This window comes from Triturus cristatus, chromosome 4_2 (genome assembly GCF_964204655.1).
Source record: "Triturus cristatus chromosome 4_2, aTriCri1.1, whole genome shotgun sequence".
NCBI lineage: Eukaryota > Metazoa > Chordata > Amphibia > Caudata > Salamandridae > Triturus > Triturus cristatus.
Genome location: NC_140586.1, coordinates 434257131 through 434270405, shown reverse-complemented (window position 1 = coordinate 434270405; position 13275 = coordinate 434257131). Strand labels below are relative to the sequence as shown.

At 47.2% G+C, this 13275-nt stretch overlaps 1 protein-coding gene across 2 annotated transcripts in view; it reads left to right on the top strand.

The window, feature by feature from the left end:
* The window catches only part of LOC146834526 (ferric reductase 1-like), a 594548-nt gene that overhangs the window by 31800 nt on the left and 549473 nt on the right, over nt 1–13275 (top strand). The window contains exon 2 of one of the 2 annotated variants that reach the window (XM_085601923.1): nt 1185–1288. The exons of the other annotated variant lie outside the window; for it this stretch is intronic. The gene's annotated coding sequence lies outside the window, so the exon portion shown is untranslated. The remainder of the gene's footprint in view (nt 1–1184; nt 1289–13275) is intronic. 2 annotated transcript variants of the gene reach the window in all.

The following is a 13275-nucleotide window of genomic DNA, read 5'->3' as shown; positions in this document are numbered from 1 at the left end:
GTCGATTGAGACAAATCTTTTCTCCTTTTTTCCGACAAGAGGCGGTAGAAGCACAGTTCTTGTTCCTTTCACTGCTAGGACCTGTACAGGCTTTCTGTAGAATGGCCCAAGCTCCTTCTTGTCCGCTATTTTTTCTCTGACCAGATCTCCAACTTTTGGGATCCAGACAGGTCTTGCGTGACTGATTTGACTTTCCCAGTGGTGGTCTGCTTCAGGTGGATATTACTTTGTTGTGTCCTGGATTCATTTAGATCCTGTAAAACAGCCAAACGATCATGGATGTCAAAAGGGTTTTCTTCCGCCACTGCGCCTTCACAATCAAGATCAGGTACCCACATTCTTGTCCCAAATAGGACCTCATATGAAGTGACCCCCCCTAGAGAACAGCTTGGCATATTGTTCAGAGTCCACTGCACTCCATACAGATGTTTTACCCAGCTCTCACCCCTGCCTAATACTCTAGCTGTTGAAGACTGCTTTAAGTCTCGGTTTTTCCTCTCCACGACCAAATTTCCCTCGGGATGGTACAGAGAGAAGTACCACAATGCTACACCCAATCCTCGCATGGCCTCCTTGTAAGAACTGGAGCTAAATGCGGGGCCGCGGTCAGAATGTAATGTGCCAATTGCGTATGTCCCTGTGAAGACTCACAAATCTTATATAACAGTTTGAGCGTCAGCCGAGCGCTGGGGCCACACCCATAAGAATCATGTGCAGGGATCCACTGCAACTATGATATATCTGTAAGCCCCATCTCTTTTTAAAGGGCCGCAGTGGTCCAAGCAAACATACGCTATTGGGTTTGTCAGATATTAACAATGGTGTCTGTGTTGGGCGTGTTGCGGTGGAACCTTTCATCTGCTGGCAGATGTCGCATTTCAAGACATAGTCTTTAGTCTGCTTTGTTAATCCAGGCTATCAATAGCGTTGCTTCAATAAAGAAACTGTCATCGTAACTCCTGCATTTGCAGAACCTATCCCCTTTTGTGCTTCTAGAATTAAACCTACCCTACGATCCATGTTTGGAATTACTCTATACCCCACTCCAGGAATCTGAGCAAATGGAATGTTATTTGCATCTAACTTGTAAGAGTACTTGAGTGGAAATCTTTTTGGTACTGCACCGTTGTTTTTGCGTGAAGCAATAACAGCTACCATTATCTCACCGTCTATTTTCGTTTTAGAACGAGTGATTGCAGCTACGGAAGCCGTGCATACAGCCCCCTTTGTGGCTTCATCAGCCAATGAATTCCCTTCAATGTGAACGCCATCACGCTGATGACTCAGTGTATGTATCACGTAAGCTCTTGGCAGTTCGGTTTTCAACTTCATCACCTGTTCTCATAGCATTTTATGCTTAATTGTGCCACCTCTTGCATCTTTGAACCTGTTCTGAATCCAGTATTGCAAGTATTCATTATATGATTGTACACAGTAAAACGATTCACTCACAATTAGTGTGGGGAATTCTCGATCCGTAATTACCAGTGCCAGTATCAAGGCTTTTAACTCTGTCAACTGTGCCATGCAATCTCCTAGAGATTGTGTTTTTGTGCAACTCGGATGGAACTTTCCATCCCGCATGCAACCTTTAACGATTGCACATGCTGTGCTACATTGTTGCCTACTTCCTGTGGCCGATTGAGCAGATCCGTCAGTGTAAATTATACATTCCTACTGATCTAGAGGCATTATTTCATTTGGTAGAGGATATTCTTGTTCGTATTACAGAAATGCTTGTGTCTTTAAATTTGGGTCATACCTGTATTCTACATCTGTTGCAGTGAGAGAATTAGCCCATTGCATTCATCTCGGATGCCATGCTTTAGCGTTGGTAACGCTTGCCTTTGTCGCAGGCCGGAACCTACTATTATTCGTTTCCCCTGAGCCAGTGCTCCTTTTCTCACTACTGCAGTCTGTACCGCTGTTAGAATTTTTTCTGTAGATGCAAAGCGCATCTCAGCATTTGTGTACAAATGTGATTTGTATACTATTGGTACCGTTTCACCTTAATTATATGTCAGATAGGTGTACCCATATTGACTCGCAATTATACAGATCACCTGGTTGTATACGTTTACGTGTGTCTGTAAGTGTTTGGAAGCTATCATGTCAGCTTGTAAGGAGCAAAGTGAATCTCTGTGTTCCTGTGTCCATTGTCTTACTGAAAAATCTAGTTTTATTAAATCGTAAAAAGGTTTTACTCCTTCTGCATAATCTAAAATGTATGTTCTACCAAAATTTAGAAATCCCAGGATTCATTGTAATTTTTTTAATGATTTTGGAGGTTGGACCAACGCTCATTTTTCTACACAATTGGCTGCCAGGCTTTTTCCTTCACTTGAAAGCTCATATCCTCAAATCAGGACACTGAGGTGGGTGATTTTTGATCTTTTAAAGTTGAATTTGTAGCCCTCAGATGCAAATCCCCAAATTACGGTATTTACTCTGTTCAAGTGTTCCTATAGGTCATTGTCCATTAGATAGATATCATCCACATAGAACAATGCCTCTTCATCCAATTTTTGAAGTAATTCAGTTACTCTGGCCGAAAACAAACCCGGGCTGTTCTTTTACCCTTGGGGATGTGACAAAATTGCTGTTGAGACCCCAACACTGAGAATGCAGTTAGATACCTGCTTTCAGGCGCTATATTTTGGCAGTAAAATCCATTTGAGATATTAAGTGTTGTTTTATATATTTTTTCACACAATGTTATTCATTAATGCGGCACTGTGTGCATTTTGGACAGCAAATGTCTTAGTGCAAGTGTTTAAATGTCTGTAATCTAAAACTAGACAATATGAATTGTTGGGTTTCATGACTGGAAACAAAGAATTATTCATTGATGAGGTGCAATTTTCAATCCCCCCTTGGTATTCAAGTTGATCTAAGATCTCCCTGACCTGTTTTTTAGCTTCTTGCTTTATTGGATACTGTCTCTGTGCAGTTGGATTATTTTTTAAAGGAATTATGTGGTGGGTTGTATCCTCATCCCATCCAGCATGGTTTTTGTGTAATGTTGGAGCCTGGGCTACTGCCCACTCCTGCGCACATGTGTGTTGCAAGTGCCTGGGAATATGATCTGAGAATGCTGGTAGAATTACCGTTTCTCCTTTAGGGTAATCCATGACGAATGCTGGCGGCCAATCTTGTTCAGCTATCAAAATGTCATAGCCAAACGTCAGGTTCTCCCAAAAGAGACCTCTTACTGTTCTACATTTGTCCCCCTTCATCTGGAGCGTTATTTCATATACTTTATGTGGACACTTACCCTTATTGTGTGTTTTTACCGTGTTATAATCATTTAAGTTCCCTGTCACCAGAAGTTCCATCAGGTTCTGGTGAGCTATTGTTACTTCTGCCGCACTGTCTAGCATCATCAGAGTCCATTCCCTATTCAGTAGTTGAGTCCTCAGAATTCTGGGCCTGTCTGATCTTTAGACCTGCAACCTTCTTCTTTTTGAACTGTGGCTTTTGCTTTGGCTCCTCTTATTTTTTAAGAAGTGTAATCTTGAGCGTGCTGCTTGTCTCTGGACTTTGTATGCTCTTCTTGTCTATCTGACCGTTCTTCCCTCTCGGAGTTTTTCGATGAACCCTGAAAGGAACGAGAGGAACATGTATCAGTATCCTCATACCTGTCAGGTTTCCTAATATTATCCCTATTCCTAAGGTTATACCTCTTTTCGGAGGGCTTTTGTGGAGGAGATCTATTTCCTTTAAAGTTTTGTTGTTTTTTATTGTCCCACTTCTTTTTAATTGAAGCAGGTGTCTACTTGGAAGTGTCCTTTTCAGAACTGCCCACCAGTTGTGGTTTCAATGCTTTCTCACCCAAACTATCTGCCTTATTCTGCATATGCAGTTTCAATTATTTTTGGTAGTTTGTGTTCCTGTTCTAAAGGACTGAACTCCCTTAGGCGTTGGCGGATAGCCGCTGAAGCTGCTTCCCCTTTAATATTAGCTAGTATTATAGCTGATACCTGGCCATAGTTACCTAGTAACTTCATCCTTAAGTTCAGAGCAAGCTCCGCTCCGTACTCGTTCTGTATTTGTCTTAATACAGCTGGTATCACCGCTAATGACGGAATACCATGAGTTTTAGTATAAATGGCAGCAAAGACTGTACCCCAAGTGGTACAATCTTCTACTTGTGGTGTTATCTCCATGGGCAAGCAGATTGTTAGCATTATGTGTTTTTCATAAGGGGTAGTATTCAGAAATACTGCCTCTTCTGCGTTATTTTCTGAGCTACCCAGAATGGCATTTGTTCACGTTTTGTGGGCATTTTACCCATTACTGCGTGTAATGTTTGTTGTGTGATTTTAGTTGCTGTACCCTGAGCTTGAGTTCAATGTGTTGCAACTATTGCTGGTTGGACCGTAAGTGTCCTCATGACGAATTGTGTCAAGTTTCTATAGATTTTAATGAAATCTTTGTGTTGTGTGAGTAAGTCTCCTGGTGGAATTGTTTTAATGTCAGGATGTGGTGTGTAGGCCGCTAATCTTGGCCATGTTCTCGAGTGGGCCAGGTCTTACTCTATTTCTTATATGGGGTAGGGAGCCTTTAAACAGTATAAGTGTTCCTGGTACGGAGGCGGAACCTCAATGTCCTCAAACGGACAGTATTCTGCTGGTGCATCTCCTTCTGTGTAGGAGTGAAATGTTGTGATCTGGCATTTGCTGCTGAGAATGTAACCCATGAATAAAATACCGCTGTTCTGTTTGATTCGTGTGCCTCAATCATAAAAGCTACTAAGCCACCCCTAGGTGTTAAACTATGCTCTACCAGTTTCAGGGTGACTGTGTTTCTGAATTTGCATTGCATCTGCACCTTCTTCAACTGAGAGTTGCAAATTATGCACAACTCCCCCTGCGTTCTCCACGCCTTCAGTCATTTTTTTTTTAGAGGAAGAAGTGTTTTTCAAGGAAACTAAGATAATGTGTTTTTACACAATTTTAGGACCACTGTGTCCTTCAAGCTTGATTAACCGGCAGCTAATAAATAGGATTGTTCCCCTACTCAGCTGTGGTGGAGTCTCTGAGAATAGCACAACTGAACTACTCAGATTCTACTGTTAAATAAGTGCCCAACCAACTTTGGCGGCGCCATGTCGTGTAGTTCCTATATACCCTATACAGGATCTGAGTGTTTGGATAACATAAACAATGGGATTGGTGGCGGACTGATTCCGTGCAGCCCCACCGGATACGTTAGTCTGTCTGTATCAGCTAGCTCACAGTGCCACTAGAATCTCATCTTATCGGGGAGAGAATAGTTTTTGGCAACCTCAGAACATGACAACACTAATCCCTCAGAATCGTGGAAACAATATATTACCTTTTGCTCAGTCACTCGTGCTCACTTAGTTGGTCTCAGAGAATACATAGAATAAACCATCTGTGCGCACTGGGTGGTCCTCTGTACAACCTCCCACATGTACCATCCTTTCCTTAAGCAGGCCTCCCTGCTATTTTGAGGCTCCCCAGCCTCAACCCCTTTTGACACCATGTTTTGTGGGCATCCCCACACTCCATAGGCTCCCTTGCCTCGACCCCCATGGACACCATCTGTATGCAGTCTCCCGCTGGATTGGCGCTCCTTGTCTGTGATCTCTTGTGGCCCCAGTCTATGTTTGCGTAACTCATATTTCATCTTTCATACCTGGCACCACACTAAGGTCGGTGCTCGCTCGGGGGCCCGCCATTTCACCGTATGTTGCTGCCAGGTCCTGTCTCATCCTGCCACTGTTGCCGAGCCCTTGATTCCTGGAATATACTAGGTACAGATGGATTAGAAGACCCCCCTGTAGCGCCATCCTGAGCTCATTGTAAGACTTCTGCCTGTGTATCTGTGACATCCCTCTAGCAATGACTACTCAAACTGAACACCTGGTTCTCTACGCGTAGTAGCATCAATTCAATCTAGAAATAGGTCAAGTACAGTCACATGGTAGTCCCCTGATAAGGGGGCCCTAACTTGCTCTCCCTACCTTCTAGCTGATGCGGGACGCATAGTCCCATAATCCAGCCTGGCGGAGTATGCCCTGCCTCCTTCCCCTGGTTACACCGCCACGGTTGTGCTGGACCTTCCTGTGGCTGTGATCTTGACATCCAGCACTGAATTTCAGCTAGCCTCAAAGGTGCGCTGTCTCTTCCTGTCTGGTCTGTTGAGCCGCACAAAATTCTCCCGAGTCTGGCCCCCAGCCAGCGCACCTACCTGAATCACAAATCTTTTGCTGGTAGCTGTAACCCCTTCATCTGTAAACTCTCCAAACCCCTCCCCCGGCCACCTACCTGGTGGGGCACTGTGGTTATGAGAAAGGCCCCAGCCAACTAACTTATCTTTACCTCCCCTCCCTTCCCACTGTGACCAGCCCTCTTATAAACCTTTCCCAATGGTTTCACTGCAAAAACACTCACTGCTCTGTGCCACCCTGAAACTGACCCCCTCTCCCCTTTAACTTCCATCTCCCCCTCCTCCTCCCCTTCACTCCATACTAAACTCTCCAGTGTAGCTATCTGGTAGGGCTTGCCCCCAGAGGTCCCCCGTGGCCTCATGTGCTTCTCCCTGCACTCTCCAGGGGCCCCTCCAACACCCTTCGATTACCCCTGAGCCCAAAATAGCCCGGCCCCAGGTGGGGCCCTGGCCAGCCATGCATCTTTACCCCAGCCAATATCATTTAGCCCTCCTGAAAGTACCTCCTGGCCAGCTGTCTGCTTTTCCCCACCCTCTGCCCTTGCTTCTTCAAGCAGCTTTTGCTGATAAATCTCCCGAAACCATGCCCCTGCACAGCTCCTGTATTGTCTCTTCTAACCCCCATGCTTCCCTGCCACAGAACTGGGCCTTTGCTGACCCTCCGCAGTCAAATCCAAAGCCCCTGCCCTCCCTCTCTCCAGCCCCTTCCTGTACTTGTGAGGCCTCTCGCTCACTCACAAAGGCCTCGAGCTGTGCTAAGGAATTCAGACCCTGCGACGACTCAAACATGGCCTGGGAGGTCTCGCCATGCTTAAGTCTGGCGGCCGGTGCTACGTGGCCCCCACACTGGGTCGTGGCCATGTCAGCTGACACCTGCCACTTAACGCTGGGGCCAGCCAAACCTGCTCCCCTGCTCGGGGTCACTGTTCTGGTACGAGAGCAGCCCTGTCTGCCTACCTGCTTTCTTGGCCCTGCGCTCAGACGCGCAGGCCAGAATCGCTGCCACTACATCACCGGCGTCCTTCCGAGAGGGCGGCCCCCTGCCAAGCTGGGCTCCGTCCCACAGCAGGTCGAGCTGACCAGCCTCTGCAAGCAGCTTAATGGCTTGGGTCACCCTGAAATCTCCTGTCTCTGCAGCCATAAGGTATTCTAAACCTAAAACTCACCACAGCCGCCCTACACAGAGGACATTATGGAAAGAAGGATTGGCACTTGCAAAATAAAAAAAAATGACAGCAAAGTGATATTCAGTGGACAGCGTGCAACAACAGACCTACCCGTTGGCTGCTGCCCCCTATCATTAAAACTACCTCAGAGGTGGCACCTCATGATGAGATCAGGAAAAACCAGAATTTGTGCACTAGACGGCCCTAAAAAAGACAGCACAAGCCTGCTCATTCTGAGCCAGTTCATTAAAAAAGAAATGCAAAGCGTCAAATGGCAAAAAGTACCTAAACTAATTGTAAGCTTCCACTAACTGAAAGGAGCTGTGGGAGTGAAGGGAGCAACCCCCGGAAGGGGCCGTGTGACTTGTTGGGGATTCTCCACGGCCCTCAGGGCTGGGAAGTCCCTCAAAGCTTTAAAGATTTCATATTTTTTCATATCTTTAAATGTCGACAACAAAAAGTACACTGACCACAACAGAAGCATTAGGATCGAGGACAGCCTGATAGTGATAACCCAACCCTTGAGTCCCACACGGATATTCCAAGTCAAGGGAATGGCCCTAAGGATAGTACAACAGAACTTGACCTTAGGTATTACCCCCTACCCTTGTCCCCAAAGGTTTTGCTTTTAAAAAGAAAGACTCTCAACCTGCCTACCAAGAAGGACATTAATTGGGGGCAGCATCCTAGGATGCCCTTTCGATATCCCAGGTCTCCTGCTGCCCGGCAACTAGACCAGGATGCTAACCTTCTCTCAACCTCAGGCCCAGTAACTTTTCCCTTTACCCTGAGCTAGTTTCCGGCATTTAGGGAGGTATTTGCCAGTTGCTTTCCTCCTCCCGCATATGCGTATGGATCTGCAACTTTTTCAATCTGGATCTTTGAGAATGGGTGCTTAGCACATTGCCTCTTTCAGGGTGTCAAAAGCCTTTTAGTAACTATCTGTCCGTTTTACCTTTTTAGGCATTTTTTGGGAGGTGAGCTCTGTGAGGGATGCCGCAATGGAACAATACTCCTGTATTTACCGAAATGTCCTGACTTGGGTCTGAGTGATTGGAGCTTCCCAATCCAGATTGGTCTGGATTTTGGATTGTAAGGGTTGAACTTGGCCTCCACCAACCAGGTGGCCCAAGTATCCAACTGCGCCCTGCCCTATCTGGCACTTGGATGACTTGATAGTGAGGCCTGCAGTCCGCAAGGCCTGCAAAACCTTGCCATGGTGGGTCAGGTGATCCTGCCACGTGGAACTGCACTAAAAGCTTCCAGCCCAGCAAGACGTTTCTTCACCAACTGTTGGAAGGTAGCAGGGGCATTCTTTTAGCCAAAGGGCATAACAGTGACCTGATAATGTCCATCTGGTGTGGAGAATGCTATCTTTTTTTTTTTTTACTCCTGGGGCTATGCCAATCTGCCAGTACCCTTATGTTAAGTCAAAGGTACTAAGAAATCTAGCTGTACCCAATTTATCTTTCAACTTATTGCCTCTAGGTATGGGGTTAGCATCTGTCTTTGTGGCACATTGAGACCTCTGTAGTCCACACAAAACCTCATTTCTGATTTTCCACCCTTGGTGTGAGCTTTGGGGACTGAACCCACTGGGCTAGCCCTGGGGCTGTCAGATGGTTCAATAATCTCTAACTCTACGCATCATGGGTACACCAGTGTGTCTGTCCAGAGGTTAAGGAGAAGTGCTCAGCATACTGCTCCAGGACTTGCCTTAAGTCAGCTTGCTGTTGGGCAGAGAGGGTGTTTGAGTAGACACCTCCATCCTTTGACCCATCTTTGGGGCTGTTGGAGAGGAGGTCAGGGAGAGGTTCACTCTCTGCTTCCTGATCCTCATCAGTGACCATCAGCATAGTCACTTCAGCCCTGTTGTGGAAACGTTTCAGGCGATTAACATGGATGACCCTCTTGAAACTCCTTCTAGTGCCAAGGTCCACCAAATAGATGGCTTCGCCTTTCCTTTTAAAGATAGGGTAGGGACCATTCCATTTGTCCTGGAAGGTCCTAGGTGCAGCAGGCTCCAAAACCCATACCTTCTGTTCTGGTTGGGATTCTACCTTGGCAGCCAGAGTTTTTGAAGCTCTTGGCTGGCCTTAAGCGTTTAGTTGACTTACCAATGTAGTTTGCTATCTGGGAACATAGGCCTAGTACATAGTCTACAGTATCTTGTTGAGGCTCTTTGAGAGGTCTCTCCCAGCCTTCCTTAACCAGACAAAGTGGTCCTCTCCCAGGATGGCCAAACAGAAGTTCAAAGGGAGAAAACCTATTCCCTTTTTGGCACTTCCCTGTAAGCAAAAATCAGTCATGGCAAAAGGAATTCCCATCTCCTTCTGAGCTTTTCAGGGAGTCCCATGATCATGCCTTTAATGGTCTTGCTGAATCTCACAACCAGGCTATTAGTTTGTGGGTGAAATGGGGTAGTGAACTCATAAGTCACTTCACAACCAGTTCACATGTGCTGCAGATAAGAAGACATGCTGTTTGCACCTCTGTCTGATGCCACCTCCTTAAGGAAAACCCACCTGGTAAAAATACCAATTAGGGCCCTAGCCACTGCAGGAGCAGTGGTAGTCCTAAGGGGAATTGCCTCAGGATACCTGGTAGCATGATCCACTGCTACCAGTGTAAACCTGTTTCCTGGTGCAGTTGGAGGGTTCTGGGGGCTAACAATGTCAACCCCCACCCTTTCAAAAAGTACCCCAAACATTGGTAGTGGAATTAAGGGGGTCTTAATGTGGCCACCTGCTTTGCCAATGGTGTGGCAGGTGGCACAGGAATTGCAAAACTCCTTCAACTTCTGGGACATGTTTGGTCAGTAGAAGTGGCTGACAAGCCTGCTCCACGTTTTAGTCTGGCCAAGATGCTCAGCTAGAGGGATGTCATGTGCCAATGTTAGGAGAAACTCTCTGAAATACTGAAGCACCACCACTCGCCTGGTGGCACTAGGTTTGGGGTGCCTGGCCTCAATGTACAGGAGCCCTTTCTGCCAATAGGTTCAGTGGGATCCACTGATATCTCCCTTTTCCTGTGCAGCAGTTTGTTGTCTCAGACTGTTAAGAGTAGGAGAGATCCTCTGTCCTTGGCATAGCTCTTCCCTAGAGGGTCCCCCTGGGCCTAGGAGCTCTGCTGTGTAAGACCCAAGTTCCTGAGGCTCAGTTCCGTCTGGGGCTGACAGGTCTTATCCCTGTGGAGAGGGGACCTGAGCTTGTGGCTGTTTAGAAGCAGTTTTCCCAGGCTTGTTACCTTTTCTCTTGGAGGGTTGGTCCATCATTTTAGGCTCCAACACCTTGTTTTCACCTTGGGTTTTGCTGTGTTTTGGGGTTTTTACACACACCCATTCAGGTATTCCCAGCATGGCTGCATGGGACCTAAGCTCCCTTCAGCCCATGCTGAAGAATCCAGATCATTGCTAGAAGAGACCACTACCTGTTTCAGGCCAGTGACATGTTAGACTTGGCTTTTTCAGCGGATTTTCCCCCTGACTTTGTGCTTTTTTGCCTCCTGTTTTTGACCCTACTTTTGTTTATTTAAGACTCTGACCTTTTTACCACTGCTGTTGAGTGCTAAAGTGCATATGCTCTCTGTGTATATTGTTATTATGAATTGGTGTTTCCATAATTGCCCAGTCGCAGCCGGCATGACTCGCGGGTTGGGGCTCGGGGGTTGGGCAGGGAGGGGGTCGTGTGGAGGGGGGGCGGTTAATTTAACCCCTTCAGTGCCCGCCCCTTTCCCCGCCCTGTGCCGGCCGTTTCATTAGCGGGCGGGGTTTATGACGAGCTGGTCTCGTCATGGGCACAGCGCAACCGCGGCCCATGACGAGACCAGCTCGTCATGGCCATGGGCATTGAAGAGGTTAATAAAATAAAAATAAAATAAAACGTACCTTCGCCTCCGGTCTTGCGTTGCATTTCCTGCTCTCTCTCTGCTCACAGGAAGCAGAAGCAGGCAGTCCCCAGCTCCTCCCCATAGCCAATCACAACACTGCAATGGCAGCGTTGTGATTGGCTAGGACGCCATCTATGGGGAGACCATTTTCTCCATGCAGGCTGCATGCAGCCTACATGGAGAAAACGGGAGAGTGCTCATGACTGGTGTGGTTGGCCCTGGGGCCGACCAAACAGTCAACGTCCATAACTTTGGGCTAGCCACTCCTTCCCACCCCGCCCCCAACCAAACCCTTCTTCTGCTTTCTCGCAGTGCAAGAAGCAGAAACATAAAATGTTATTTATACCATTTTAGGTTTCTGCTTCTCATACTGCGTGGAGGAGCCGCCCCTGTAACTGGCTTATTTGATTTACTACTAAGTCCCTAATATAGTGCACTGTGTGTGCCCATGGCCTGTAAATCAAATGCTGCTAGTGAGCCTGCAGCACTGATTGTGTCACCCACACAAGCAGCCTTTCAAACAGTTCTCAGACCTGCCACTGCAGTGTCTGTGCGCAGTTGTGGCTGTGATGTCGACTTAGCAAGTGCACCCACTTGCCAGGCCCTAACCTTTTTTATTAAATGGAAGACACACCTAAGGTAGGCCCAAGGTACACCTGTGGGCAGGGTGCGTGTATGTGAAAGGTAGGACATGTACTGGTATGTGTGACATGTCCCGATAGTGAAATACAGTGTATTTCGTTTTTCACCATGGAAAGGCTATCTGTCCCATAGGATAGAATGGGAGATACTTTGTATCATCTTACAAGTATAACTTCCCATTGGGACGAGATAGAGAAATGCAGCTTAGTATGCCGTAACCCAGAATGTAAAAATGCATCTTTTAGTTAAAATTATTTTCATGTTGGGTGTTTGAAAATACTACTTTTAGAAAGGGGATGTTTTCTTTCTTAGCCATCCTGTGTGCCTCCACTGCATTGGGGAATGACTGTCTGGCTTTGGAGTGACAGGGGCAGTGATGTGCAGTCACTGTAGACAGCCACTGGGGGGGTTGAGGTGTGCCCTGGCTTTCCTGGATGAGTCAGGGCTGGGCTGAATGGACCTAGGCTACATTCAGAGTAGTGAGAGGAGTTTCACTAGCACATGATGCCTGGTCTGCATTCAGAGTGATAGGAGGAGATTTCCCTTACACCTGAATAAGCCTGGTCTGCCTTGGACAATGCGGTCTTCACCTCTTGCCGGGAAGCTGGACCAGAGAGGGCAGAACTGGTTTGGGATGAGCACAGACACCCTCTGCTCAAAAGAACAAAGGGAAACAGAGTATAAATATTGGGGCCCAGATTCCAAAACTTTAGATTACTGCTGGACTAAGGAGCCTGCCAGGAAGAAGAGCTGGAAAAGCTGCCACGGGGAACTGCCACTTTGCTGCGTGCTCTGCTGTGTTGTCCTCCTACTTGCTGCTTCTGTCTTGGCCAGTGATAGGACTGGATTGTACTTTCATCATCCTGCTGTTTTCGTCAAGGACTTGAAGTAGAGCTTGCCTCCTGTTGGAAGTCTCTAGGAGATAAAAGACTTCAGAGAACTAGCTTGGATCAAGGAACCTGCCAAGAAGAAGAGCTGGAAGAACTGGCAGGGGAAGTACTGCCCCTTTGCTATGTTGTTGCTTTGCTGGGTTGGCCTGCATTTGCTGCTTCTGACTTGGGCAGTGAAAGGTCTGGACTGAGCTTTCTTCACTTGTTGCTGATGATCTCCAAGGGCTTGAAATAGAGCTTGCCTCCTGTTCACGAAGTCTCAGTGACAGCAAAGACTCCACTTTCCTCGGGGTACCGCCTTTGTGACCGTGTATCTCAGTTTCCACAGAGGGAAATTGCAACAGGAAGCCGCCAACAAAACCGCCGGCCGGTCTGTGACCTGAAAGCACCACAGAGGGCACCTCTGCGCTCTGCACTGTAACCCTGGTCACACCGAAGATGACTACTGCCGCCGCTACTAAGCCGCTGCTTGCACCGCGACCTTTGGGCACCGC